The sequence below is a fragment of the Neolamprologus brichardi genome, chromosome 5 (assembly GCF_056152115.1).
Source record: "Neolamprologus brichardi isolate AB-2024 chromosome 5, ASM5615211v1, whole genome shotgun sequence".
In the NCBI taxonomy this organism is placed as follows: Eukaryota; Metazoa; Chordata; class Actinopteri; order Cichliformes; family Cichlidae; genus Neolamprologus; species Neolamprologus brichardi.
Window position 1 is genome coordinate 10,725,933 of NC_142108.1, and position 24,611 is coordinate 10,750,543.

The 24,611-nt window shown below is 39.5% G+C and overlaps 1 protein-coding gene across 8 annotated transcripts in view; it reads right to left on the bottom strand.

Annotated features, from left to right (window-relative positions):
- The window catches only part of dlgap4b (discs, large (Drosophila) homolog-associated protein 4b), a 131,091-nt gene extending 111,539 nt beyond the window's left edge, over positions 1 to 19,552 (bottom strand). For all 8 annotated transcript variants that reach the window (XM_006784499.2, XM_006784496.2, XM_006784497.2 and 5 more), the window contains exon 1: positions 19,161 to 19,552. The gene's annotated coding sequence lies outside the window, so the exon portion shown is untranslated. The remainder of the gene's footprint in view (positions 1 to 19,160) is intronic.
- Between the last annotated feature and the right edge of the window lie 5,059 nt (positions 19,553 to 24,611).

The following is a 24,611-nucleotide window of genomic DNA, read 5'->3' on the forward strand; positions in this document are numbered from 1 at the left end:
ATAAATCTTCTCTCCTTGTACTGAAGTTAGACCCCTTTTCCAAAACACTTAGAGGAAGATAGCAAATAAGTGTGTGTCGTATTAAACGATGACACACTGCTTACTTTGTCCAGCAGTAGTTTACTCAGCTGAATATGCCTGAAACTCTGTCACATGCTAATGTGCATCAACTGTAAACACTGATTTGAGCAGAGTAAATAAAAGTACTAGATTGGACCGTCTTCATGCAGAAGATGAATAAATACGTTTTTGTTTGTCTCTTTGTGGTTAACACATATTTCTTGTTGTTTTAAACCTCTTAGTGGCAGAAATGCGGCTGGACATTCGGTTGCAGACTTGATCAAAAATTGATAAGGTGAGAAAAACTGAAAGCGCAAATGCAGCTACAGTTTATATACCTATGTGCTTGTACACAGCAAGAGCTTTTCTCTTTGTAATAAAATGGGCCGATAAGCAATTCGTTTCTTGTCTTTAGCTGCTCTGATCCGTGTTATGATTTCACAATCCAGCTGTGGCACATGTTCACGTACATGAAAATCATTCAAAGATAAAAGGGTAAAAAACAAGAAATTCGTGTTGCCTTTCCAGTGTGACACGGTTATTCTCTATTTCACATATATAAAGAGGAGAAGCGGCTGAAACGCTCAGTAGCATAAAGTCATTTGAATTCCAAAAAAGGAAAACATGCTTTTTCACTGACAAATTTTCTGCCCACTGGTTGTTTTGTATGTGAGATTCAATCAGGTCTGCAATGCGTCACTCACACAGACGTAGGCAGACATTCACAGCTGCCTGTCAATATTAGGGCCATCCTTTTTTCTAGGCATCGATTCTAAATCTAAACGTATATTTACAGGATATACTTAAGTAAATAAAAGAAACACGGTAGTACTTGATCTATGACAGAGACTATGTTCGATATATGTGTTTATTTTGTGCAGTGCATAGCCTACATATGTGTGCTACATGAACGATTGTGGTATACATTACCATCAGAGGACCACATTATCTACTGAACCCCAGCCAAAGAAGGAGGAAAAAAGAGAACAGATGTTAAGACAAAAAAAGCCACTGGCCAAATTCATTTTTAATAAACTATTTTAGAAAGAAACACTTGTGGCTGCCTCTTTCATTGACTCCCTCAGGTGCAGCAAGCTGCTGAGTTTTACTTCAGACTGCAGCAGAAATCAGAGTGTTTAACTTTGAGCCAGACTGCATCAGTTTAATCTTGAGTCAAATAAACCCAAAATTGTACCACATATCGTTTCTCATAAGTGAGTCAGAAATGTAATCTATTGTTTATAATGTACCATTTCCATTTGTATTTGCAGCATGTATTACTGTTACTATTATTGGACTTATAGGACAGAACAAGCTCACTACAGGATGGATTCATCGAAAAAAGATTCATGAAAAAGAATGTTTTTGATAGGACTCTATGCGGTCCTATCAAAAACTAAATGCACCCAATGATTCAGTATTTTGTAGAATCACCTTTAGCAGCAATAACTTGAAGTGATTGTTTTCTGTATGGAGGAATTTTGGTCCACAGTTCAGTTCATTGAGGTTTGCAGACATTCATTCATGGACAGCTTCTGTTCAGTCAGGTTGAGGTCTGAACATACAGAGGAGTTCATGGTCGACCGAATAGCTGTAAGTGGCTCAGGTCCTGTGACTGCTCAACAAACCCAACGCAACACCTTTTCCCTGTGTAGTGTACGAATCCAAAAGCAAAGTACAAAAACATAGAAAACCACAAGTGGAATAATTACTTAATGTGGCTTTGTGCATATGCATGTGTGCAAATCACAAAAGTACAGTGTGTATGAGCTTACCTCTGTATGTATGAGGTCATGCAAACATATGTAATGGTTTGGCCTTGCCCAACATTGACTGAGAGCAGTGTGGCTACAACAAGCTGTGCACTCTAATAGCTATTTGTGGAGGAATAGATGGATGGCAGCACCTCTGTATCTTTGCCCCTTCATTGATAAAAAGCATGAGAGGGCACTTGACAGAGAGGGTGTAAAGAGGTGGGAGCAGGGATGGCAGTAAGTTAGGATGGTGCTATACAAAATGAAATAGTTTGATTTTGTTGAGAAAGTAGCCATGTCTGGACACAAGACATGTCAATTTGCAGCAGTTGTTGCCGCTTGGTCTTCATTCAAGGTGATTCCCATCTAACACCAACATACTAGCAAGTTAACCTTTCATGCAGCACAAAGGCGACGCCTCTTTTCCTGCTTTAAAAGGTGTTTTACAACCTGCCCTAAAGGAGGCATAGTGTTGTCCTACATTATCTTTTACTTCGAGCTACTATGAAATGTGTTGCAGACGATCTTTGAAATGCATGAAAGCCATCTTCCTGTGTTTACCTCGTGTTGTTTCCATCTGCTGTGCTTTGCTTTCAGTATGTGAAATCACAGCTCTTTATATGAAACCACTGGATAAAAAGTTGAAGTAAAATATTCCTCACAGCTAATTAATATTGACAACTGTTCTCCCAAAACAGACAAATTATTTTATGCCCCTCAGTGGACAACCTTTAATGTAATCTCTTAACTCCAGTTATCGGTGTTAAATCCTTACAGTTAATTAATTGTCCTAATTAAATTAATGTATGATTAGTTCATTTTTTATAATGGAAAACAAATACTAATAAACAATATTTGTATAGGTAAATAAGGTAATCAGCATTTAAAAATACTCTTAATGGTCATAAAAAGATGACAGTCCTAGTATACATGCTTACTGTAGTAAACGTATTGATAGCAAGCTGCTAATTACACATACACAAGTCAAGCACGGTGTTAATGTCAACACTAAATAAAAAAAGTACATGGCCATCCATAATAAAATTACAGTCATAAAGAGAAGGACAAAACATACAAAAATTTAATATTTAAAACTCAAATTCTGCACATATAAATTAATCACATCTTGTCTGGAGCTGTTTTTGACTGCAGGCACATGAATATTTCGCTACATTTGTGGTGGAGGTGTAAACCATGCAAACACAGAGCAAACTAAATTAGCGTGGAAAGAACAAAATGGAGCCAGGGGAGCACAAAATTATAATAATCGTGAATTTGCTTTGCGCTCTGGGATATTAACTGTCTTAGGACAAAACCCTCATTTTGGCACTTGCATTAAATTCCCGTCACAGAAATATGTGGTGAGTTTAAGAATCATATCTGTGCTCTGTGGCAATGTGACTGCAGCTGACCAAAACGAATACTTTATTGTGACATCATTTACCATATTAACATGTTAACATGAAATTCCATCCATCCATCCATCCATCCATCCTCTTCTGCTTATCCGGGGCCGGGACGCCACTTCTTAAAAAAACTCCCAAATGTCAGCGCCTCATTGCCACAAGGAAGTTCCTGAGCCAAATTTATACCTCAACATCTTTGAATAAACACATAACCCATCATAAATCACCAAATGAGGTCAGTGCTTGATGAAGCTGACTCACAAGCTTACAGCGCAATCCAGATGTAGTAGTGGCACATTATTTTAATGAGCTGAATGAGTCTGTGTGTGACCTCTGCGCTCAGAGAAGGTTCTGGTCGCTAAGAGGTTACCGAGTGGTCAGATAATGAACTCTTTGCACAGATAAGGATCTGGTTCAATCTGATTACAATTTTAGCAAGGGCTACAGCTGACACTCTGCATTAGCACACTTGGGATTAGACAAAGGTGGGGAAAGTGATCGGTGATGATTTTTTTCTAATTTGTAGAGCGCACTAACAGCACCTCACTGAAATTAGCTTTGCTATTTTTAGTATAATCTAAAATGTTATATGCTTGAAATCTTTGACATGTTTCAGGGCAACAGTCATGCAGCAAAGAACAGAGACACACAGAAACACAGACGTTACAGGGGAGCTGTTATGTTCTTTTCAACTTCTATATTTTATTCCAGAACTGTAATGATTAGCAGGTGGCCCTTTATGCAGCTTTATCCTCTGTCTGAAACAAGCTGCTTCTTTTCTGGTTTCTCTAACCCTCCCCCCTAATCCCTGAAATATCACTTCTAATTACCAGAGGTGTAAAAGGATGATATTTAACAGAAGCTAAAATTAGTAACACACCTAAAAATACGGAATAAAAGGACGCATCGGTAGGAAAACCGAGCTAGCCAGTTGTAGTCTAGTCTGACTGCTCCGAACTATCATTAAAACATCTGGTTTCAATAAACAAAGATCGTGACAGCCAAAATGCTAAACTTGAGGCTTTCTAATGGAAGAACACATACGAGAAGGTGGGTCACAGTTGCTAGGTCCTTACATTTCATGCAATGTACAAGCATCTCAAATATTCTGTGTTTGTTGTACTTGAATTGGATCAGAACTTGACAGTTAAATAGCTTCTCTCTATTGAAGTACCAGAATACCGCTTCCTGGTATTGTTTTTGCCACACATCAGTATCCAGTGACCAGAGGAGATATCCACCTTTCATCTGTACTGTCAGCACTACAGCTGAAGTGAGCTATTATCTCCCCGCATGGGCAACCCCTAAAGGATTAACCAGAAATCCTTCTTAAATCTGCCCTCATCATAAAAACCATGACACAAGCTCTTGCATGGCTACTGCTCTACAAACAGTTATAATAATACCAACAGGCAATGTCAGAATCCAGTCGCTAACAACTATCAGCATAACTTTACCAGCTAGCTCTACCCTTGGGTTCAGATGTCAGGCTGTCACAGCGATTCACTAATCCTGTTGCAGCTGTCACCACAAGAAGTTCAGAGCTTCCTCTTCTGCTGTTATTAGACAGATATTTGCTTTTGTTGCGTTACTTTTCTTCTCGAGAGATTATTCGTTGTTTAATTATTTTCAAATTAAAACAAAGTGATCTGCTACAAGAGATCAACTAGACAAGAAACTCAAGGAGCTAAAAAGTAAGTCGGCTTCAGTCGAGGATCTCACGGCGCTTCTCTCTCCTTGCATATCTAACATAAACGTTCCCAGGGATGGCAGCATATGCTCGAGATACTTTGGCTGCATTAATAGAAAGTAGTGCATGAAATCCTGCAGAAGAAAAACAGATTCTGATGGCATGAGTCACGTCAGTGTTAACAGATGATATAGTCCCTTAAGCAACTGTCAGTGCCGTGATAATCCTCCTATCCCCATATTTAAATGCTTAAGTAATAAACTGAAATAACTGAGGATGGCGTGTCAGTTATTAAAATTAACATTAGCATTTTTGGAAGGCATAATGACACAAATCAAGCCTATGTAAGATCCAGCACTTTGTTCATAAAATACATTTGGTCTTGCTATGAGTCAACGATGACGAAATCCAGACATATTAAACCACGATGGCTCATGGCTGAGTGGAGCTAAAGCTGGCACAGGGACAAAATCTGATGGTTCCTTGTGTTGTCAGGACATTGTCCAGGTCATGATATAGGTCAAAAACAAGGACAGTGGCAGTTTCTCCAAGGGGAGGGAGAAAGAAGGGGGGGATGGGACAAAGAAAGAAGAAAAGAAAAGGAGGTAAAGAATGCAGAGAGAATAAAAGCAACAGCATTAAAAGAGACAGAAGCTGACCTCATAGCATCCTGGCATTAGCTTGCTCAGAACAGAGCCTGGATTTGGAAAAATCAGAGCTTTCCACTCTAAAATAATCCACATTTGATAGTATCCTATCAGCCTGATTGGTACTGACTAGTGAAAAGACGCAACAAACGGATGCACGAACATTTCTCTGTCCTTCCCACACACATAAACATAGCACACTCTAGACTTCACCGTCTCTGCCTAACAAAAACGGTCCCTTTGCTGGGGCTACAGATTACCAAGCAGGGCTTTTACCTCATGTCACTTTTATTAATATGTCCAAACGGCTAGTTGTTTGTCTTTGTTTGTGTGTGCATGCTCACAAAGGCAATGGTCATGTGTGGCCATTTTAACGGCCTGCACAGCCTAGAAGCATATACATTTCCATATACTTCCTCTGCATTTAGCATCATTTAGCTCCACAGAAGCACCACTCCTACTTCTATTAACAGCAGGGCTGACAATCAGGTCAGCAGTTGGCCTATTTAAGGCACGACGAACTTAAGGCCTCTTGCTTGTTTAGTCATTTAAGCGCTTATGCTGGAGTAAATAACAGACAATCTAGGCATAAAAACATCTAAATATGCACACTTGAGGAGATGTTTCACAAAGCATGCTTTTTGTTGCACCTTAAAGGAGGTCAAGTGAGGTTTTGTATCAAATATGCACGGGCTCATGCGACCAGCTAACAGCCCAGGACAAGTGCAGAGCTGTCTTTGTGAAGGTCAACCTTCTCTTACTGCCTCTTTCACACACACACACACACACACACACACACACACACACACACACACACACACACGCACGCACGCGCACACACACACACACACACACACACATGCACACACACACACAGTGGTTGCCCAGATGGCTCAGCACACTAAGTATATGCCTTTACTTGCAATGTCACAGAGAGCGAATTCTGCTGTTAATTCTGTCTGTGACCTTGGTCACACAACATGACGTACGAGATGTTACAAAAGTCAGAGAATGGACTAAAGCCCAGAAGTCTACAAGAACTAATTACAACTCGTGTCATTGATCTTAAAACAGTGATGTGACCTAATGTTTCTAAGTATTACCACTACAAACCCATATTTGTATTTTATTCTTACACCTTTTTTTCTGCAACCAGTGACATGACTCACGCTGTAGGTCAGTATTACACAAAAAATACTTCAGGATAAGTACTTGCCACCACAGGAGGAGGAAGAGACATGTCCTGAGGTAACAATGACCATCCTGTTTCAGTCAGTGCGCTCTTGTCTCAGAAACTATTGAATGGACTGATATTTTGTACACACTTTCGCAGCCTCTCAAGATCAACTGAAATAACTCTGGTTTCATAAAACTCCTCAAGTCTTAAAACACATTATTCATTCTAAAAATTTAAGTTAACCACACAAAGTGTTGTGGTACAGGAAATGCTCCTTACGCTTGTAATTTTCTCTAACCTCCCTCTTGCTCCTTTTTATATCATTGTCAGAGTTAAATAACAGTGTTAGATTATACTGATAAGACAGCCATAGACCATCAACCATACAGCTCACTAGTACTACTGTAATGTATTATTTCTATTAGAGAGATTGTGTTTTTCTTTTCATCTTACTGTACGAACAAATGCTCTTGGTCAAATATGATTTCATTATAATCTGCTCAGTAATGGCATTATTTTTAAATAGGCCAGATACAAGCTGGCTATATGCAGCTATGCAGCTGGTACGCCTGCCTAAGTTGACACATAGAGCATGAAAATAAAGAATCAGGTCATGGGCATTTAATATGAAGGCACCGTGACTCATATGATGGCAGGAAACAATACAGTGACATGACAAGATGTCAGTAATATCGGAAATGTCACCAATTCACAGTAGAACTAAGGGAAACATTATTATCACAGTGATTCATTCCTTTGAAATGAACTTGTGTCTCGCGGTGATGAAGCCTATTTAAAATTACAGACACCAGGGTGTATTATTGCTGCCACACGACACAAGGTTTGGATCAGACGGCGCTTTTAAGGTTAACAAAACACTCAGCACTAATATTCTTTCTTCTCCGTATGCTGTTCAGTGTGTATCGTCTTATTTATAAAATAGACAACAAGTCAATACCGTGTACGGCACATTTATTTTAGTCTACACACACTTAGATGGAAGAAATATCAAAAATAAACTAAACTGAGTGTGAATTTGTGTTTTCCCGTCATTTACTTAATGCCGTTGCTGGTAGGGGGTAGGTAATCAGATAAATAAATTTCCACCTGATATAAAATGAAATATTTTGGGGTGGAAAATGATGCAAATATAACACAATCACAGTCTTCAAAAACAGTTTTCGTGATAGTTAGTCACAGATGTTGATGAATCCGAGAGTTAAAAACCAGGTTGTGATTGTGGAGCGTTCACTGGCGGACCCCAAGAGATCGTATATCGAATGCACTTGTCTATAAAGTGTTTTCTCTTTTATTGTGTGGTACTGCTGTTCATTACTTGCTTGTACCTTTTATGACTCACTGATAAAAGCATAATAACCTCCACCATGGGTGCATCAGTCAGAGCATCAACTCTAATAAAGTCATCCAGAGACCAAATAGATCCCAAGATACAAGCTATGGTAACGTCTTAGAGAGGAGAGCAAACTATCAAGTAAAGGGCAAGATTTTTTTTCTTTGCCTGTTACAGTGCAGAATACAGCAGGGAGGATTTTTTCTTTTTTCTTTTTAACCATCACAAAACTCTGGCTCTGGCATCAGCGTGCTGGTAATCCAATTTTTGAATTCGCTGCAGTTTGTCTGACGTAACTGACAATATTTATCTTGTCGGTATGTGTCTGAACTCTTTCACTCTTTAGTACAAGTCCAACTCAGGTCAAGGGCTGCTTATTACTGAGACAGAAAGTTTTTCTCACATCGGAAAAGCTTCCCAGAATGTACAGAAATTGCTAAATTGAAAAAACAGCTATAGCCTTCACACCTTACATAATCATCAACACGGACCTGATTCTTAACACAATTATACTTTATTGCTTCTTAACAGAAATATTGTATCGGGAGCCTTTATCCTTGCTGTTGTTGGTGCAGTACAAAGTGTAATATGATTAGTGCTGTAGTGCCAAGAGGGCTTATTGCTCCCTTCACAACTTCTCAAATGCACTGACAAGTCATCAATGACTCAGCTCCATAAGAGTGACGGAGGAAGGTTAGTGTGAATTAGCTCCCCAGTGCTGAGCCGCGGTGACGCAGCAAAAAAAGGAAAAAAAAAAGATGAAATAACATTAACACTCTTCTCATACAAGCCAGGGTCACTTCAGGCCATTTGATCAAAACTAACCCATGATCTGACTGGCATGGATAACCTTGTTAATCCTCTATGACTGGATTAGCAGCAGGGGATGCATGGCTAAAGTTACAAACTAAGAGTTCAGCTTATTTTACATGCTTGATGACGGTTGAGGTTATTTAGAAGGCCAAAGTTTTCATTTGATATTGCTTTCGAAGAAGTGATCATATTTTCTATTGTAGCTGGTTAAAGAGGATGCACCGGGTCCAGTGTGTCTGAAAACAGACTGATGTATTAAAAAAACGAAATCATAAAAAAAGCAGAAGTGAAGCTCGGATGATACATGAGCCAAGCTAACATCTCAGTTCATTTTTACTGATCACAGATTTAAAGTTGTCTGTCTATTTCACAACGATTAGTTAGAAGCAACATGTAATGTAAACATGATTACGGCAAATTAGATGTATTGAGAAATAAACAAATATATACTGGTTATCATTAGAACATTAGCTATCTATTGACAGTGGCACCTGAAGGGATAGGATATATATAAGGCAGCAAGTAAACAGTGAGTTCTTGCTGGAAAAACAGTTAAGTGTCCAGGCAAGGAACTGAGCAACTGCAATTGGATTGGACTATTGTAAACATGGCAGGTCTTGTAGGGTGTTTCCTGTGTGGAGTAGTTATTCCCAGCTGCAGCTGCAGACCTGTCAGAAGGCCCCTGCTGCCGCCTGTCCATCACTGAAAGTGCCTATGGTGGGTATAAGAGTAGTGGGAACATGGAGGAATTAAAGAGTGGTGGTCTGGTCTGATGAATAATGTTTACCTGAAATGATGTTGTTAGCTGTCTGTATTCTCTAACCTCATGACGAGATGCCAACAGGATGCACTGTGGGAAGAAGGTATGCAAGCTATGCAGAGAGACCTTGGGCTTTAGCATTCATGTGGCTGTTACTCTGACAGATATAAGCCATTTAGTTGCTGTTGCAAACCACAAACTCCACTTTATATTAACTGGCTCTTTCTAAAGTTTTATGCACAGTGCCACACAGCCACCATTGTTAAGCAATGGTTTGCGGCACGTGACAGAGTTCAAGGTGATGACTCCAATTGAGGAACTGAAGGATGGGCTAGAAAAACAAGTCTGAACCATTAATGCTTCCAGGACTTAAATAATCTGCTGCTAACATCTTATTAGTCTTCCTCAATACTCAGAACAGATGCATAAGGGCTACTAAATGCAACTATTTACATAAGACTCTACAGCCACAGCTCTGTGAGGTTATACCTAGGTGCAGCAGTGCTTCAACCTAAATACTAACATCAGCATGCCAACATACTGATAATGGTTGGGATAATCATGCTGGGAAATTGTCTGAAGCTGCCCTTTCTCGTATGCAGTGCACACATAAGGAGAGTGTCTGCTGCAGACATTGTCTAAGAGGAAACGTTTCATTAGGTTTAAGCATGGCTGCTGCATGGGTAGAGCACACAGAAGTATGACACAGAAAGACCACTCCCTGTTACATGGCCTCAAACCTTTTCCCAGTCAACTGAGGTAAATGTCTATAAAATTTCAGGGCTGCAGTGCACACGTGAAGATGGATGACGACAATGTAAAATTGATGGTATAATAGTAATTATGCTTACTGCATTTAGCACATTTAGATAGTACAGTGGCACGCCAAGAGACAGACAAACATTGCCAGACAAAGAGAAAATCTCTTGTGCAAATATATCATGCAGTCTGCAGAAATGTATAAATACAACAAACTGATGACCAAGTAGCAACTTGTCATTTTTTTAAAGACAACTCGATGATCTGTTTTTGCATTCTGCCTTTTGAAAGATGTCGTCAGCTGGAAAAGTAAAAAAAATATGCTTGTACATGACTGCAGGAAAAAATGAGAGAAAACAATGACTTGTTGAATATGAATCTGACATCGGTTGTGTCAGATTAAAGGAAATTGCCCTGATATGCAGATTTGTTAATACACTCCATTAAGTATACGTGTGTGTCTCAAGAGTTTCTGCCTCATCTTTGTTCATTTGTTTTTTTATTTTGAGAGCTGGCTTCTGAACCTAGCAGTTTCAGTGTCTGTCTATTTATCTGCACTATTCTCCCTTTCCTGCTTTCCTGTTTTTCTTCTCACTCAGTGATATCCTTTATGAGTCACCTGCAGGTCTCTGCTGCAGAGGACTCCAATAATTACTCCAGAACAACTGGCCTGGCAGGTTTATTTATATTTCAAAGACTGGGTGTATTAAAGCGCCTTAAAAATTCAAGGAAGGAAAGAAATGTCACAACAGACCAAAAGAATGCATAGATAATGTAGCATAAAAAGAATGAATAAAGAATCAAAGCAAAAGGAAAATAATAAAAAAGAGCAGTGAACACAACAGGTGTAAGGCTGGATTTCATTACATTTCATCATCTATTCAGTGTACAAGCAGCATTGAATTCATTGATTAGACTACATAACTGATCACATGTTATAAAGAAGCACTTAATAAAGTTTTATTAAGCTGGTCTTTTACCAAACAGAATTTATTACACTCTGCCTCCATCTCCTGCGTCTACTCAAAACAACATCCGCGGAGGACGGGGGGTTTGATTTCTCCTAACCAATCACTTGAGCCCGGCCTATCAATCCTGAATTTAATGTTACTCTAAGTACACACTGAGGCATAACTGTCTCAGCACACAGGTTTTGCAAGGGTTTAAAGAGTGGAGTGGAACGAAGTAAAACAGTTCCGCTTGTTCCTTCATTTCCTTCATGTCAATAGACACGCCTCAGGGGTGCCCAAAACACGCAAGCAATCATTACTGTAGCGCATCACAGATTGAGAACTCTTGACAACAACTTGACAACAGTATTAATCCCGCCCATTGTGCTGATTGGCTAATTGTTGTACTGCCGCAATCCTGGTTGGAAAGATCGTTTTTTTAATCGAAAACTGCTTTTCGTGCGAACGAGCTAGATGAGTCGATCAGTCACCTCGTTGGATAAGACCGTTTCAAATCCAGATAATTATCAACCTGACCATTTCCAGCTCTCATTAGGAAAAACACTCCGGTTTGAGTTTGGAAATGAGACCCTAAATCACTCTCAAGAGCTGCATAAACTAATCAGAAAAACCTCTTTAGGTATAAACAGTTGTGATGTGGCAACTAATAAGTCATGTCTTGTGTAACAGAAACAGCAGCAGAGTGCAGCTCAATTAGCATTATGTCAGGCAATTAGTGAGGAAAACCAGGCGTTCTCCATATTCTTCTGCCGCTTGGCTCCTTGAATCTTTTCAGCGTCATTAATTTGTGCCACACTGTGTTAGTTAATTTACAAATGGTGGCAAAAAGTCAGCCCACTGTAACAATGCAATTATCCATCATGGATTCCATGCACTTTACTTTGCTGTCAAACAATCTTAGATATGTTTTTATAACCAACTTCCTTGCCACAAGCCAGTGATGATCCATTCACAGGCCATTTGATACCATCAGCTCTTCTAGACATTAATTAATAGGTACACTTTTCTCAGGTATTAAACAAAATCTCGTTTTCATTTTTGGGCAGTAATAGGAACCTCGGTGTACAGCTAGAAACTCCTCTCTACTACTGTACATCAACTACATCCACAGAAAAGAAAGGCAATCCCAGTTCAAAGAAAGAGATCACCCAGTTTCTTTCACAGATGAAACCATGCAGGTAAAGCAGATACTGATGCAGCTTTTTTTCACTTCTCGTAGTGTTTTTTTAAAAAAAATTTTTATATAAACTCAGTGGTTTAATTAAGGTGAAATCTTGCACATATCTGCTGTATATGATTAAAACTCTATCTGGTGCTAAGAGACAGGTTATTTCTGAAGTTACAGGAGAGCAGCAGAAGAGCGATAGAGGGTTAAAAAAGCATGTTACCGATCACTGGAGGGTGTTAAGATCAAGCCCCGATTTATGTGATCAAAGACCAGAATGGTTTTTGTAGTCGGTGTGCGTGTGCTTTTTTTGTTAGAGTTAGATACATGCTTCATGTTTCTGTAAGCATGTTTGAAATATGTGACATCGTACCCTTATCGCTTCACAGCACCTTACTCTTGTTACAAAGTGAGTGTAACTGCAAAACACATTCATGGTTAGCCACCTGCATTGCACAACCAACACAGACAATATTAAACATCCATTCTCTACACGTTGTATGTACTTGAGTGTGTCTTTGTATGTGTAAGTGACAGGGAGAGATGATTACTCAGGCATCGTGAGTAGATTTAACAAGTAAATTGAACACAGAGGTGGGCCACCTCTCTGCTTGTTCTTTTGTTCTCTAATTTAATTTTACACTGTATGACAGTGACAGTGAAGTGAGTTTTACATTGGGGCGATCGTGGCTCAAGAGTTGGGAGTTCGCCTTGTAATCGGAAGGTTGCTGGTTCGAGCCCCGGCTCCGACAGTCTCGGTCGTTCTGTCCTTGGGCAAGGCATTTCACCCGTTACCTACTAGTGGTGGTCAGAGGGCCCGGTGGCGCCAGTGTCCGGCAGCCTCACCTCTGTCAGTGCGCCCCAGGGCAGCTGTGAATGACTGAATGTAGTGTAAAGTGTTTTGGTGTCCTTAGGGACTAAGTAAAGTGCTATACAAATACAGGCCATTTACCATTTACATTGCTATGAACAGAGAGGGTGCCGATCAAGAAAGAAGCTACTGCTCCAAAATTAACATCTCTAGGCTAGACTGAATTTTGCACATCCACACATTCACAAGAAACCAACTAATTTAAACAAACTGTCAAGAAGAGTAGTCAAGTATCCAGCTAGAATTGTGCAGGAAGCTTATTGACCAAAACCCAAAAGCATCTGGTTGGGGTGGAATTTGTAAAGGAGTATCTGCATACTAAAAATAAAATATATTCAAACTTATCCACAAAAAAATCATCCAACAATCATGCTACTCTGATATCAGAAGAAGATATCAAAGAAATCACTGAACAACCCAAATGATCATGCCTATGATGAGAGTATGTAGACTTCTGTCCACAACTGTGCTGTTGTCTTAAAAAAGTTTCTTTATATTATAATAAGTTTAATTTCTAACATAAATTTTAGAAACATTGAGTAATATCTGAAGAACATTACCCGTGCATATACATAAAATATACATAAAATATACCAGTGTTGTTCCTATCACAATAATATAACTTAGATCCTAACAAACAGCTCAAAGTGGGTAAGGTGTGGCTTTTTATTGGGGCACTGCTTTATATAAGAATTTTAAGACCAATACTGATATCGATATTTGGTGATGTAAAAATATAATATGCTGGCTGATATTTTTTATCCTTTAGATACACAAAAAGATTTCTCCAGCATTGCTTGTGTGTAGTTATTACTAGTTTCTACTAAGATTATATGACAAGCTGGTTGTTGTTTTGTGGCATTACAATATATATATATATATATATGTATATATATATATATATACATATATATATATATATATATATATATATATATATATATATATATATATATATGCCATTATATTGGCCAACATATGTTTTTATATTAATAGAATTAAGCTACAATTAACAGAACTAGTGTGACGCGACTGCTGAGCTGCTCATAAAAACATTCTTCAGAGTCAAAAATCTGATCTGAATTTAAAGACAGAGCTTGCTTTGTGCTTTCTAAACAAAATGATCAACCACAGGATAAGCAAATTTCCTGACCTCTTGTACTGTACTTACTAATCTTGTATTTCTGAATCTAAAAATAAGACAAGGGGATGTGTGTCTACAATGCAACAGGAAACCTTTCTTTACCCCAGGTTCCCAGCTCTTTTTGCCCAAAACACTGTAGCTAAGCAGCTGAAAGGCTGACCTCCTCTCACTAAGACACATCTTTTGACTCCAGCCATTTTCTCACCATTATGTTAAGCAATGGGCCTTTGCCTGCCAGAGACAGGAGACTAGTTGCTGAGGCTATCATTCATAGCACAGAGGAGGAAAGGATTAAGGCCATTGAGAAAGAGCAGGAGAGAGAAGGGTCTGCATCTTAATGCAGGCCTGAGTGTGGAACAGCCTTGTTATTAGGTGGCTCTCTGGAAAAAGAGCAGCGGCTGGGTGGGTGGGTGGCTGCTTGTGAAAATAACAACATTTGCTATCTAAAATCCAGCGGTTAGCACCTTTTCAAAGATCTTACCCTTTAAAATCGAATTATATTTTCAATAAAAAGGTAACTTTACCATTACATTTTGAATGCTTAACTATTTTGTCTTTAATAACTTCAAATGATTTCTTTTCCCTTGTGATTTTTCCTTCTCGAGGTGCGTAACGCTAACGCATTACAATCTAAAAATAGTTCACCACTGACACTTGTAATAGATGACTGTCTTTAAGAAATATCTCTCTTCTCCATTTGGCTGAGGGATACAGCAAATTATTCCACACAGCTAAAACAGAAATATTATTACAACACAGATCAAAAGACTTAGAATCACAGTCAGTGACCAGCTACAGTCACCAGATCACCTTAAAGAAAACCGACTGTCTCTCAGTCATATTCATCACCGCATGGAAAAAAGGGAAATAATTCCTATTGAACACAGGAATTATTAATACAAAGACCTAAAACAACTTTTCTCATGGTTTGTTGATTCCTGTAGAAAGAAAAATAAACATCACCACTGTTTGCTATGCTTCGCTGTAAGTGTTCTAATTCATGCTAAAATCTTTGACTACTGGTCGCACAAAACAGATTTTTTTTTCTCATACAGTTAATGGGCCTTTCCTGGCATCACACCAGCAATAGTAGCTCATCATGTTGTGTGCAGAATTACAACAGCCTGAGCGGTGTAGCTCCCCCTGGCCAGCCTGAACTTGTGCCAAGCCCACTATCCCACCGCAGCCTGGCTAGCATGGATATTAGCTCCAGTGCAGGTGGAAAAGGGGCTTTGGCACTCAATCCTCAGCCTGGTGCCTCTGGACAAGTGAGACGTAAGGTTTAATTAGAGTAGATAGCACGGCATTTTGGACAAGTAGGGGAGGCTTTAATTGATGTCAGAAGTATCTTACTTTGTGCAGTGTTGTGATTTCACTGGGGGAAAAGGGAGGCAGTAAAACCAAGTCTTTGGTTTAAATTAGAGAGAGTATGTTCGTAACAGCTGAAATCTAAATGTCTAGCAGATAAGAGTTTTTCAAAAAATTACAGAAAACAAGAAAATGTAGCGCTGACACCGGCATTATAATTGTCTAAAATTACACACAGTTCTGGTTTCCTGAATGCTGTGTTCTGTAATCAGCAGACAATGACAATTTAAATAGCAAACAAAACTTCCATGATCTTTTCTGGGTATCACCGCAGTTTTCTAAACAAATCAGGCCTAACTAATAGAGACTTTGAGCCTTTGTTAAGCACAATCCGGTTTTCTGACAGCACTCTTGCTAAAAAAACACATCTCAAGTAAATTATAAAAAGAAAGTTGCTTGTCATCCAACATCTCACAGGCATCTTTTGTGTGATAATAACAGACCGGCAATAAACATAAAGGTTTGTTTGGGATTTTCAGCATGTGCATTAATCAGTTTTGACTACAGCTACGACATACAAACTGCTACGGAAAGTAAACAAGGAATTAATGTGTGCGTGTGTGTGTTACTGCCCCAACACTAACGCACTCTTAATCCGAAACAGCCCGAAACAATGTTGCAAATAGACGCAGAGCTGTGATCTATTTCTAAAAAGGTTTATTGGGAACAAGTAGAAAAAGGAACACCAAGATATAAGAGATTCGGTTTCCTCTGAGGACCCTTTTTCCAACTGGGAGGAATGACGACATCTTATCTCTCCAGTGAGGCCATTTAAATATAGACTCCCGCTGCTTTAGCTGTTCCTACAGCGTGAGAGTCTGTTGATTTGCGAACCAGACTTCCTTTTACGTTGCCATCCTTGAACTTCAGCAGCAGTGACATCAGCTTTATGTCCTGAACTCTTCCTCTAGGAAGTCAACATAATAATTCATATTTACTGCGCTAACATTAAAACTTCCATTTTAATATTAATCATCCCTGAGCCCACACGTTCAACAAGTCACAGGTCCCTCACGGCTCTCTGCAGAAACCCAAGAAGGAAAAGATTTTTTTTGCCATCATCACTCCATTGATGCAATATGGTGTAATCTGGCCTCCCTGACCGAGCAGATATTTAATACAGGACTGTTCTATACATAATAAATGGCCCTAAGCCATACACCGCTGCATCCTTCTAAAGCAAAGCTAGAAACGGCCTGCCCTTGAAATACCACCAGGGTGTGGAAATTCTATTCTGGTGCCCACTGTTTCCATCCATACAATATGTGACATTAATAATCTTGTTTTTGAGGTCAAAAGGTTCTCGCAAAGAAAAAAAACCCCAGAATAAGTGCAGGGTTATCAATAAATGACATGAAAAAAGGCGCTCTGACGCATGTTAAAGCACATGTGAGGTAAGTGGATAATGAAACAACATGGCTGAGGGCTGGTATGCTTCGCTCTGTGCATGTGTGCATGTGCGTGCATGTGTGATGGAGACAAGCGAGGGGGGTGGGCAGAGTGCTGCTGAGAGTGATGAGATGCGATGAGACACAGTTTGAGTGAGTGCATACTAGTGGGGGTCGTGATGGTGGTGGGGATAGTGTGTGTGTGTGTGTGTGTGTGTGTGAGAATGAGCGAGAGAACAAGAGAGGGAAGATAGACATAAATGGCTATGAGTTAGCATGGCCTACTATTTTTTTTTATTGCAGTTGAAGCAAATTGAGGCCACTAACGCAGCAGTTAGGCTGCTTTTCAGGTCACTCAAAAAGCTGTACTAAAAGGGTAGCTAGACCTAAATCCACTGTTAATTTGATGGAATAAAAGACACCGCAACCTAGTAAAGGATCAAAGTATGCTGCCGCACAACGTGTCGCTACAAGTTGTCTCATGTCGTCGTGTTACGCGTGCAGGACAGCCACACCGGAGTTAATTTGATTGAATTAAAAATCTTGATTACTGGCTGAGCACAGCTGGCTCTGGATGAGTTGAGAGTGTTGCTCCTTTTTTAAGGTGCCAAATAGAGACTGCCATATTCTTCTTACTGTTTATGCCACTCAGGTTGCAGGTTGCCAAAGTCTTTAGTCAACATTGTGGATTCCTTTTGCTGAAAACATCGTCCCTATCCTCAGTATGATGAGCTGGCTCTACTCAGCAATGCTGTGGGAAAAGGGACTGTTCAGCTCAGTCGGATGGGTGATTCATTTGAGTTTGTGGAGTAATTGACCTTGTAAATATGGAACTTGGGAGTCTGTGCTAAATCATTATCTCTGAATTAGCCATTCTTCATTTTTTAGCACTTGAAACAGTACAAGCATTTACATAAAAACTAATATTTCATGAAATGTGTGGCTTCCAGTAGCCATGGAGCAGGTGGCTGTCACCAACACACGCAAAACTTGATAAATGAACATCAAGATTAAGGGACAGTCAGGCTTTTCAGGTTCTGTGGAAGCTGCTGGAGAAAAGATTTATGATTTTGATAGGCAATGTGTGACAAAAAACTTGTGAATACATTAAATTTCCAGCAAGGCTCTTATTATAAGTATGACCCAATTATAGCATGAATATGATTATTTTTAAAGGAGAAACCATAATCACGCTTTTAACTGCTTGTAAGAAGCAACTGTTAGAGATGAGCTCTCAGACTTTACAACTATCTCAGTTGTATGCTATATTTCTATTCATTTCCATACACAAAATGTGAACAAATCCTGCAGATTATTACAGCATAGTTAACCACTCGTCAAATGTCAGAGTCCAAACCCCTAATAAGCACTTCTGTGCCTGTCCAAAAAAAAAATCACACTGAGAAAGCTGTGGAGGAGGAACTGCATCAATCATTTCAGGCACACATCAAAACATCCCACAGCCCCATGTTGTTTTATTTAACCACACAGAAACCAGCAAGCCCCCAAATCATATGAGAGCGCCTGTGAATTTTCAAGAAATAGCCTTTAGCCTGTTATGTCTTCTAAACCCGCAAAGGCGCAGTGTAAATACTGGCTCCAAAAAAGGAAAAAAACCAAAAAACAGCGTTTTGAATCAGCATGAGTCACCTTCCCACCCACTTTGGACGAAATGTTCACTCCTGTCTAACAGATTTGACTTAACATGTAAAACACAGAGAAATTCAGTGGGCGATATGTGGGCTCCTAGACACAAACAACAACAAGTAAATCAACAGTTTTAGTGTCTGTGGAGCCGTTTTGTTTTTTAAAAAAAATGATTATTGTTTTTTTTACCTTCGGGTGAGAGCGCTTCTGGGAAATTGGAGAAGACGACTTGGAGAATGTATCCGTGTTTAGTCCGTAACTTCCCGTGCAGGGCATCTGTTTTTCAAGACGTGCTGACAGCGAGGAAGAGGAGGATGATGAAGGAGATCACACTTGAGAGCGCCGCCGTGGTTAATAGCAGTGACAGGCGCTTTCCGCTGAAACCCGGCGTCCTTTGACGCCTTATTTGTCCGGTGAGTTTGTGTGCCTCTCGCGGGGGTAAAAGCGGGAACGCCGGTCCACCGTGGTCTCCATTACCGAGCTCTGTGTTCACTCTATATTTCTAAGCTTAAAGACGACAGACAGGCACATGAACAAAGAGACACACAGGCAGGTGAGAAGAAGGAGAGGAGGACTGCCTCTGTCTGTCAGGCAAGCGAGGAGAGAGACTGAGACGCTGCTGCAACCAACCAACAAACTCCAAAGAGAGAGAGAGGGGGAGAGGGAGAGAGGCATAAGTGAGCTATTGACTTCTCAGTTAGCAAAAGGCTTTAATCTGGAGTTGTGTAATCCATCACCATGAAAACCATCTGCAAAGATGACTCTTGACTAACTACCATAATGGACTTATTGAGCGTTATATCCAAATCACGAGTCCAGCTAAAAACAGTGGATTCGACATTTTTCACAGTTAAAATCATCTGCAAAAAAAATTAAAATAAAATAAAATTCAGCTTTAGGCTTTATCTGTAAACTCCAGCTGGGATAAAAAGGTAATCATGATAGGAAAATGTAAACTCTATCACGGATTTGAGGAAATTGTGGCTATTTACTGTTCATCAATAGTATGTGTGAGTGTTTTGAATTATTAATATCACAATGAGCTAACAATAAAAATGCAGATTTTCAGAATCATCCAGCAACTACTGTAAACTGAAATATCCCCCAATTGAAATGTCACAAAACCGCTCACAGACAGATTTAAGCAGTTTGTGGTTTCAAACCATAAATAGATACCAGTGGCCCCCAACGACAACAACAAAAACATTCAAAAATGCACATTAGAAATCTGTCGTCTCTTATATGATAACGCAAAAGCTTTTTCAGTTGAGCTTTCCTCTGACAAAAGAGAATCAACATATTTACTGAGTCCCTTTCTGCGAGATAGAGGTTCCACATTTAGGGAGACAGGCAACCATAATGAACAGAAAATAACACTGGACCTGCCCATCTGTTTTTATCAGGCCTCTCTTGCACAGGGAAAGTAATTAATTTTGTCGCCCTCTGTATGAAGTCTGTATGTTATGCAAAAAGAGTATGTGAAGAGTAAGAGTAAATGAAAGTGAGCAAAAGACACAGATATGAAATGATTCAGTACCATGGACAGCTCACGGTCTGCAGCCTAACTAGGCCAAATGCTGCTCTTGTTCTTGCTGTCGCCTTTGTAATTATGTCAGTTAATCTAAATTCAGCTCGGAACAGACTTATATTAAGATTAGAGCCATTGTACTAAAAAATTATGATGTTCACAAACTGAGGCACAAACTCTTAGTGTACTGACTAAGAAAGACAGGGAGGCACGGCAAGTGTGGCGAGACATCAGTGAAGATTTAGTCAAGCTAATGCACCGAGAGCACTACATGTTTATGGCTTTATTGTAGGGCTGTTTCCACTTGTCACGTTTGATTGCTCTTGTCCCCCAGGAGGTTAAAGCTGTGGAAAAATACAAGTGTTTGTTAAAAGGTTGACTTTTTACCTTTTACACACACAAGATCACTTTCTCTCTCTCTGTCTCGCTCACACACATACGCTCACACAGGCAGATTAGCCCCAATTATAATTAGCTCATTAGTTTTCTCATTAGCAATACGATTACAAAATAGCACTTGACTTCTATTTTAGTCTCACTTTTTTAAAAACATTTTTGCCAAACGTGATGATTCTAGTTTTCTTGTATTTGAAGTACAAAAATCAATGCGTTAAACTGATAGAAGAACACTGGGGTGATAGAGAACGCGGTTCTATTCCAACTCATCAGTCTCTCTCAGACCATTTCTACACACTACGGAAAGCAATTTTCTCCATAACAGGACAGTGTTGTTGCTTATTGATCACTTTTCCATTAGAGATCTCTACACTTTCTTCTGAGCAAAATTTTTGAACTGAACTGGTAATGAGGTGAAGCCTCAGCCACTGTTCACTTGACACCTTTCTCCTGGAGCAAGAACACAGTCTATACACCAGGGTGCACAAATGATTGGCTCTGTGTCTTGGCATTTCTGCTGCCCTATACAATGAAGCTAAAGGGAGGCTTTCTGATGGTAAAAACTCTCAAGATCCAGACCTTTCCTTTCAGGCATTTCTACATGTGTTCTTGTCATGTCTGCTGCAACATGAAGCCTGCATAATCCTGGCTCATGTGCATTAAAATTAAAGCAACTCCCTTCTGCTGCCTTTCTCTCTAAGCATGTACTTCAGCAGCATCTGTGCTGTGAGAAGGCAATGTGAGGGAGGATTACCTGCTTAATTAGGGAACTTAGGCTTTGTATGTTAGTGTGAGGGCAATACATCAGGAGTGTAATCATAAGTAATCAAACACCATTTATTTAATCTTTCCCAAAGCATTCGCTTTACAAGATAGTGAGTAATTGCAACTTCTATTAGACCCTATAAACACATACGCTCACCAGACATTTTATTATGAGTGCCTTTCTAGACTCTCTGGACTCTCTTTTGCTTTTTAAAAGTGGTTCATATTGACATGATAGCATCACACATGATAGAAGCCAGCTTCACATCAATGAGCTTTGTGTTATTGACTTCCTGGAAGCATCCATAGGAAGATGTGTACACTGTGGTCATAAAGGGTGATCGGCAGAAATACTCATGTAGACTGTATCATTTAAAAGATTCTCAGCTGATACTAAGGACCCTAAGTGTGCCAAGCCCCCACATTATTTAATTACTACCATCAGGATGAACCGCTGAAACAAGACAGGATGGATCCATGTTTCATGTTGTTTAACCATCCAAATGTCGAAGTAGAAATCAAAATTCATCAGTCCTAGATCTGTTGTGCTGTGCTGGTGAATTTGAGTTGCGCACCAGTTGGCACCTGCTGTGGTCTGTAGCCCGTCTGCTTTTTCTAGTTGTATCAAGTTGTTATTTAAGTTAGCACTGCCTTCCTGTTAGGTGGAAGGAGTCTGGTTCTTCTCCTCTGACCTCTAACATCAATAAGAAATCTTTGTCCAGAGAAGTGCTACTCAGTGGATGTTTTCTTTTTAAACCATTCTCTCTAAATCCTACAGATGGTTGTGTGGGAAAATCCCAGTGGATCAGCCGTTTCTGAAATATTCAGAATATTCATACCAGCCTGTCAGGTTGTTTTTGTCCACCACACCACATTCAGTCACTTAACTTACCTTTCTCCACCCTTCTGATGCTCAGTTTGAACTTCAGCAGGAAGACATCCTAACCACTGTCTAAATGCCTAAATGTAGTGGCTTCTGCCATATGATTAAATGATTTGATACATTACATACACTACAGTACATTTAAGCTCTATGTCAATGTTTGAGGTAAACATGTCTGTTTGCAATTTGTTAATGGATTAAAATGAGATATAAGAACGTCACTCTGGAAGACTAGTAATGGCACGTCATAGTCCAACTAATAAACAGATGGTCTCTCTCTCTCTCTCTCTCTCTCTCACACACACACACACACACACACACACACCGATTCTTCTTTAACATAAGGTTTGACACAGTCACAAAAAGTCAGTACGTTGCTGGTTCAAGTCGCATATGGGAATTAGTAGTGGCATTTCACAGAAACCAAGGGACCTTTCAGGACCTTTCACTCTGTTCCACGAACACTGGTGTGATTAATTAAGGAAATAGTTATGTTTATGCATGATGTCTGCACCTGCTCATCAACGTCCCTGACAACACCAATTAACTGCATGTGGTGTAAGAATAGAATTTGACAGCATATTAACAATTGGGAACAAAAATTGAAGCAGTTTGGATTTTTTGTTGGACCCGTTAATAATTAAAATATGACCTTCATTTTGATGTCAGCTCCACCCTCTTGCACTTTTGTTCTCACAAAATCTACCCACAGACAGACAGACAGACAGACAGACAGACAGACAGACAGACAGACAAGCACCTGCCAAAATACTTAAAGCACTTTGCCTTTGTACAGAAGGCGTCACCAGGATCACATAACCTACATAAAAATCTACATAAAAATAAATGAAAGCACATATTTGTTGGTAGTAAATAGATTAATTAAACATTCATTCAGAAATTCTTTTGGTTTGAAGTGCAGCTTAAAAGCTGTTTAATAACAAAATTGCTTTGTTTGTTTATTTAGTTATTTTGGAATCATATCACTTTAATTAAAAACAAAAGCCTGCATACGAAGATGCTCTCAGTGGGGATGCCGACAATGTAAACAATGCCTGCAGTTTAAGATTTTCCCTACTGACTCTCAGTTTGGAAATGCTGTGACCAACCACTTGCGAGAATCTATCCATGCCAAACACCCGTCCTCCTCCATGATTGCTCAAACACACACACGTGCCCACACACTCACATTCACATGCAGTCACACTGAGGCACCTGTCCACCTCTGCTAAATGTTCCCATCTGAACAGGCAGCTGGTGTCAGTTGCACATCTTTTTGCTCATTGGGTAATTTAATTCCAGATTTAGAGCTTTCTGCACTGCAGAGAGGGCATGGTCAACTAATCAACACACTCTGGCCCAATGTGTTGGTGGCAGCACTGCTGAAGAGGATGTAAGCAGAGATATTAAATTTGTTTCTGTTAAGGATCTTTCATTTGGTTTAATAAAAATGCAGCTGCTACCTGTTTGTCTTTATCTTTGTCCCAGTTATTTCTCATGAATATTCATTGATTTCAGAGACTTTTTTTTTTTTAACTTTTACTGTCATGTAAACAGAGCTTTGATTTTGCTTCAAAATAAAATTAGTGGTGGCCCTGAGAAGTTAACACTGCAACTTAAGGAAACAGCAACAAATAGGAAAATGTTTCAAAATGGAAACAGAAAAAAGTAACGGAGCTCACATGTGTACATGCATATGAAGTACGTATGAAATATATGAAATCAACAGGACATTGCTTTCATCTTTATATTGTGCTTAATTAATACTCTTAATATAAAGTGTTAAATAAAACACGTAGCAAAGTACTCGATGGCTGTGATGCGTCATGCATACAGTGCAGATATTGCCGCTTTGGAAAAAATAACTGTGTGAAGGGATAACATGTCTTTAGCCCATTTTTCCTGAACCTTCATTACTCATCATGTTTAGTGGGCAATTATCTTTGATCAAATGGATTGGTTGGTGATTTCAGTACAGACTAATTTTTGTGGACGTCTGAGCTGATGTTGGATGTGCAACCACTGCACTGCTTATCCATTATTGATTGATTGGTAATTGATTGATATT